The following is a 7,095-nucleotide window of genomic DNA, read 5'->3' as shown; positions in this document are numbered from 1 at the left end:
GAGCTATGCTTAGCCACACAGTCATGTGTATATAGAGAGTAGAGCAGTGGGCTAAGCACACACTCCTGAGGTGCACCAGTGCTGATCATCAGTGAGCAGGAGATGTTATCACCAATCCACACAGATTGTGGTCTTCTGGTTAGGAAGTCAAGGATCCAATTGCAGAGAAAGGTACAGAGGCCCAGGTTCTGCAACTTCTCAAACAGGATTGTGGGAATAATGGTATTAAATGCTGAGCTATATTCGATGAACAGCATCCTGGTCCAAGTCCTTGCAGAGGCAGGAGTTCAGTCTAGTCATGACCAAACTTTCCAAGCATTTCATCACTGTAGATGTGAGTGCTACTGGGCGATAGTCATTAAGGCAGTTCATATTATTCTTCTTTCTCCTATTTAAGCTGTCAACCATAGCTGATGAGCCCCATCTGCCCGAAGTGACTGGCTTTAGGTGCCAGTAACCCGTCTTTGTCCTTCCCTTGTTAGTAGAAATGGTTCTGCTGGGCTTAGTAGCTAAGCCACATGTGAAGGCCAGGAGTTCGACTTGGTTGTCAGAGGCCGTTTGAGGTGCACGTCATTGGGAGCTTTTAATACGTAGTGGGAGCTTGTCCCCATTACCACGCCTGGCTATAACAACCTTAAGGAGACTACAATGACATATTTCCAAGTTGGTCAATGCATTTGATACCACGTGTTTTATTTTAAATGTGGGTATTTTGCATTCAAGCAAACTGCATTTGTTTGTGAATGTTCCTCAAGTTAGTGAAATGACTGGATAACTAAGGAAAAAAATGCTGGATTAGCGAAAATATGGGTAACACTATAACTCTTGACTGTGATGGTGTTATTTATTGTCATTATCAAGAATAATCCAATTCATTATAACTGAATTTATTTGCATCCTTCCTAATACTAATCTTCTCCAAATAATGATAATGATCAAAGGAAGCCCTGAACTGAACAAAAAAATTAAAGCCTGTGTTAGATTCAGTCAACAGCATCAAAACCTCATTAGTGACTGGAGTGCCCCCTCCAGTCTTCTCCTATCATTTCAGATCTCCCCCTCCTCCTCCCACTTTCAAATCTCTTACTAGCTCTTCTTTCAGTTAGTCCTGATGAAGGGTCTCGGCCCGAAACGTCGACTGTACCTCTTCCTAGAGATGCTGCCTGGCCTGCTGCGTTCACCAGCAACTTTGATGTGTGTTGCTTGAATTTCCAGCATCTGCAGATTTCCTCGTGTTTAGTGACTGGAGATGCGGGTGGTTTTATTGAGGGCCTGCAGTACCATGAGGTTTAAACACTACAGATAAACCACTGAATAAGAGAGTGTGTTTGCCTCCATATGGTGTGCGAGTGTGAAGGAGAGTGTGTTTGCCTGTGTGAGTGTGTGTGTATGTGTATGACGCAGAGTGTGTTTACCTTTGTGTATGTGCATGTCCGTGTGTGTCTGTGTGAGTGTGTGTGTGTGTGAGACGGAGAATGCGTTTGCCTGTGTGTGTGTGTGTGTGTGTGTGTGTGTGTGTGTGTGTGTGTATGTGTGTATAAAAGCATGTATGTGTGGAGGAGCAAGATGGGAGGGAAAAGAGAGGTGAGTGGGATGCTGGGGATGAGCGCAGTGATTGATCAGATGCCCCATCAATCAGCCTAATGATGGATACTGATGTAAAGTACCTCCTCATTGCACTCTTCTGGATGAATTATCCTGCTTTTAATGGGAAAAAAATCCATAGCTTCTGTTCCCCCGTTTCTCAGAAACAGACGCTGTTTCCTCGAGTAAACTGTCTGCCATACAACAGATTGTTTGCTGTGAGCCCAGACACCCTCCCTACCACACTCTCAACTCCTAGCTTGACACAGTTCTGTCAATAGAAACTCTGTAAGATCAATTAGTCTCAGTTCCCCTTCAAGATCAGTCTGACTGTGCACAGACTTGGGGCCAGATGTTGAGGCCAGGAGTTGTAGGGTCGGTGGAGCAACAAGAACTGGAAACCAACCCGTTTCCTGAATGTTAATCCAGCAAGGAAGGGAAGGATTTTAACCCCCTGGTTTCCTTCACATCTGAGCTGTTAATGTTCTAATTCAACCTATCAGTATTTCAGCTAAATCCTCGGAGGTGTTTTAATTGGCTGATGGACTGCAGCAGGATGGTGAGGGTTGTCCATGATCTAATTGAAGGGCAGACCAGGCTTCGGTTGCTGAACAGACTTTCTTCTGTTCTTAAGTGGCTTCCTGAAGCCTTGATATCTTAAGAGGAGGATGTGAGGGGGTTTAGCCAGGTGAGAGTGCTGGAGATTTAGACGTCTGAGTGGGCTGGAAAAGTCTGGGGTATGAGAGGCCCAAGTGGGATAAAACAGCCATCATGCCCCAATGAGATCATCAAGCCAAACTACATGGATAAAGCAGAGTTTCACTACAAGTTTCACAACGCTCTGCGGGGTCGGAGACAGGACATTTACTGCTTAGCTTTTAACTCCCTGTGAATTTGGTTTCTGCAAAGTTAAGATGGACCTTTACTTTCTGAAGTTTGTGCAGCATCATCGGAATCAAAGTTCAAAGTTCACAGTAAATTTATTATCAAAGGACATATTTGTCACCATATATTACCCTGAGATTCATTTTTATGCAGGCATTCACAGTAGAACAAAGTAATACAATAGGATCAATAAAAAACGACACACAAAGACTGACAAACAACCAATGTGCCAAAGAAGATAATCAATGAAATACAAAAATAAGTCAATAAATAATACCGAGAATATGAATTCTCAGAATTAGTACTGAGAACACGTAACCACCTCTTTGGCAGATGCACTGCTGATTCTTTTGACAGGGCCATTTTATCAGTGCAGTAGACACATACGCACACACATGCACACACACACACACACACACACACACACACACACACACACTCATCATTGTGTCTCTGTCAGCTGAGGAAGTTGAGACAGCTGTTTCAACAGGACTTGGGCACCTCTGGCGAATCACTGAGCTCTCGCTCACCTTTAAATCGTGACACTCCTGAGATGGAGGCTCATGAATAAAACCTTGGTTCATTTCTCCTTGCCTGTCTCTGGCTTCACACCCGGTTCTTGTTAACACTGTAGAATTCAAACAGATGCTCACAATGACTGACTCTGATGGCAAAGTAGCTGCTGGCACTGAGATTATCTGAACAGATTGCTGCAATGTTATATCTTTCAAAAAAAAATCCCTTTTTTTTGTTTGACATACAGATGCTTCTTTGTTCTGACTTTCCAGAAGCAGGACTCACCATTCCCTCACAGCGCAATTGTATCTCGAAGAGAATCTACTGCTGTCAGCTTTCTTTAACTTGCCAAGTGCACAGAATTACACGAGAGATGATGCACAAGTAAAACGGAGACCTGTACCTCAGATGTTCAGATGCCTGCTCTGCTCTCTTTTTGCTCTACTTGCTTAATTCAATGTTCATGTATATTTCTCATTGTAATTTATAATATTTTTCACAGTACTGCTGCCATAAAACAAATCTTACAGCATGTCAGTGAAGGGGATGGGCGACAACAGACGTTACACAAGCCCTGCTAGTTCTTGTCTTATTTAGAGTCGTTTAAGCCCTTGTGCTTTCTGTTTAATCTTGTCAAGTTTATTTTAACTGGCATGGGGTCCTCATCCTACTGTGATTATTTAAAGCAGACTCCGAATTACCACTTATCACAGGGTCCTTATGTGTTTCAAGAATGATCCATCTCACAGTTTCGCTCGGTCGAGCCACCGAAGTTGAATTGGAGTTCTGATGAATCAACTCCTGTTTCTGTCTCAACATGGGAATTTGTCATTCCCCTGCACCTGGGTTCAGTCTTCAGTCAGAGTACACTGTGATGAGAAGACCACGGACTTACAGAAGTACACTCAGTGGCCATTTTATTAGGTATAGGAGGTAACTAATATAGTGGCCACTGAACGTATGTCACTGTTCCTTCACCATCACTGAGTCAAAGTCCTGGAACTCTCTCACTAACAGTACTGTGGGTCCACCTGCACCTTGAGGACTGCAGTGATTCAAGAAGGCATCTCACCAGCTCCTTCTCAAAGGCACCATGGCAGCGTGGCGGTTAGTACGATGCTATTACAGCTCGGGGCGTTGGAGTTTGGAGTTCAATTCTAGCATCCTCTGTAAGGAAGTTCTTTCAGTGGGCGCGTGGGTTTCCTCCAGGTGCTCCAGTTACCTTTCACAGTCTAAAGACATACCGGTTAGTAGGTTAATTGGTCATTGTAAATTGTCCTCTGATTAGGCTAGGGTTAAATAGGTGGGTTGTTGGGCAGTGCAGTGCGATTAAGAGCCTCTTTCATGCTGTATCCCTAAATAAATAATATTTAAAAAAATTAAACCTGATTCTGTCCACATCTTGCATCAGTGTCCAAGTATAAAGACCTTTAATGGTTTGATAGTGTGGAACACAAGAGATTCTGCAGAGGCTGGAAATCCAGAGCAACCTACACAAAATGCTGGAGGAACTCAGCAGGTCAGGCAGCATCTATGGAGGGGAATAAACTGTCGCTGTTCCGTGCCGAGACCCTTCATCTGGACTAACGTAATTTATTTTCTCTCTGTGAGTTTAATCTTATTCTCAACACCAACATCTGTGGAAGGGAATGGACGGTTGACAGTATTAGGACTCTATCTGGTCTGAGGGACAGAGGGGGGATGACCAGTATAACAAGGAGGAGGGAAGTGGCAGGTGATAATTGCAATCCAGATGAAGAGGGGCAATAGGCAGATGAAGGAGGAGAAAGTGGAAATGCAGGTGCTGGGAGGTGACAAAGGGTTAAAGATGATGGAATCTGTTCAGTGAGGAGAGTGGAGCATGGAATCTACAGAATGGGTGGGGAAGGCAGATGGGAACAGTGGCGGAGGGGATCCAGGGGGCCCAGGATTGGGGAGTTAAGAGCTAGGGAGCATAGGTTTAAAGTAAGAGGTAGAATTTCAACAGGAACCTGAAGGGCAACCTGTTCACCCAGAAGTTGGTCAGAGTGTGAATGAGTTGCCAGAGCACGTGTTTGAGACTGGTACATTAACAACATTTAAAACACACTTGCACAGGTTACATAGATAAGCAGGGAGATGGACCAGATGAGGGCAAATAGAGTCAGAGAACAATAAATGGCCAGAGTTCACCCAGTCTTAGCTCAGGGAGCCCCTGTAGTCATCCCCGGCTGCTAGTGTTGGAATGGCATCTCCTATTAGCAGGTAGGCCACCTTGCCACCTGTGGCTGGCATGTGGTGCTTCTCTCTAAGTGAATGCTTGTCCTTTGTGTCTACAGAGTACTTGAATGGTTCTGGATGCTTTATGTAGATGCTTCTGTGAGTGCCAACCATTCCCAAGGCTTTTTTCCCAATGCAAGCACAAATGTGTTTAGTCTGGCTGGGTCCCACTTGGGTCCTTCCTGTTTTATTACCTCAGTGTATGTACTTAAATTTTGAGACAAAAGCACTCTGAGCTGTCTGGACAAGTGAAATCAGATGTCCTGGTGGTCTTTTGTTCCTCTTCTTCAGGATGGACTCCCTCTCCGGCTCAGGTCATCAGCATCTGTCATGATCGTTTTGTGGCTGAGAGCTCTCTAACGGGTTTGGTAGATGGGGCTACCTTAAATTGGAATCTTGGCCGGCATGGGCCAGATGGGCTGAAGGGCCTGTTTGCGCTGTATGACTCTAAGAGTGTGTGGGTGATGGGCACATTCAGTGGGTGCATGAAGGGAAAAGAGCTGAGTGATAGGGGCTGGAGTGAGCATAAGAGCTGGGTAAATCGAGGGGTAGGGGGTTAGCAAAAAAGAACCAGATAATACAGAAAGGATATCAGTGTTGCAGTAGCCCCTCAAGTCATTTGCCCGATGACTGTGATTTGCCCTGGTAGTGTAGCTGAGACCTTATTACAGGTCGGGGCGTCAGAGTTCGGAGTTCAATTCTGCCGCTGTTCTGTAAGGAATCTCTGTACATCTTCCCGTGGAATGTGAGGGTTTTTTCTGGGTGCTCTGGTTTCCTCCCACAGCCCAAAGGCATACCAAGTATGTTAATTGGCCATTGCAAATTGTTCTGTGATTAGGTTAGGGTTAAATTGAGCTTGTGGGTGGTTGTGTGGTTCGAAGGGCCAGAAACGCCTACTCTGTGCTGTATCACTAAATAAAACAAAAAAAATATAAAAATACATACACAACTTCGGTGGTCCTCTGATGGTTTCCAGTGCACGTTTGGCATCCATCCCATTCTGTCTCTGCTGAGCAGTGGGTGTTTACTCAGTTGTGTAGGTGTCCCCTACTTCGGAGTTCTTGGAAAGCCAAACATTTAGTCTACATGTGTGGAGCACACCAGAAATATAACGGATATTTTCTGAACCACATGTTATACTTTGAATCAGCAGGTAGCAGAGCAGTTGCCTCTCCTGTGTTTCACTTCCAGTCATCTGGGTTTCTTTGTTTCACTGACAGCACCATTACAAGTCTGAATTAATCCTGCCTGTGACAAACTACTATCCAATGCTACCACTAAACGTCCACTTCTCAAAAACGAATGTTGCTGCAAAATAATCTAGTTTTACAATCAACATGTCACACGTGCTTTAACCAGGATTTTTCCTCATTCTGTTGTTGCAAGAGACTTCTTTGTACTTTCTGTATTTCTGCACATTGGAGCACGATTATGCATAGTTGTCTGGTTCGATCATAGCTTTCTGTGGCTGGCTTGGCAGTCAAAGTCATCTGGATTGATTTAGTCTTTATTACCTTTGCAGGGAAGTATTAATCAAGCAGAATAATACTTCCCTGCTAAGTCAAGCAATATTAGTTCCTATCCATCACAGGAAAAGCACTCCCCACCATTGAGCACATTTACAAGGAGCACTGACACAAGAAAGCAGCATCCATCATCAAGGACCCCTACCATCCAGCCATGCTCTCTTCTCATTGCTGCCATCAAGAAGCAGGTACAGGAGCCTTAGGTCCCAAACTACCAGGTTCAGGAACAGTTATTACCCTCAACCATCAGGCTCCTGAACCATCATGGATAACTGCACTCACCTCAACTCAGAGCTAATTCCACAACTTTGGGAACCACTTTCAA

General features: G+C 44.5%; 1 pseudogene; it reads right to left on the bottom strand.

Moving 5' to 3' along the window:
* Positions 1-2,462: 2,462 nt before the first annotated feature.
* Positions 2,463-5,731, bottom strand: LOC140212233 (deoxynucleotidyltransferase terminal-interacting protein 1 pseudogene; annotated as a pseudogene).
* Between the last annotated feature and the right edge of the window lie 1,364 nt (positions 5,732-7,095).

Source organism: Mobula birostris, chromosome 18, assembly GCF_030028105.1.
Source record: "Mobula birostris isolate sMobBir1 chromosome 18, sMobBir1.hap1, whole genome shotgun sequence".
In the NCBI taxonomy this organism is placed as follows: Eukaryota; Metazoa; Chordata; class Chondrichthyes; order Myliobatiformes; family Myliobatidae; genus Mobula; species Mobula birostris.
The sequence above is the reverse complement of the archived record's forward strand: the minus strand, read 5'-3'. Positions and strand labels throughout refer to the sequence as shown.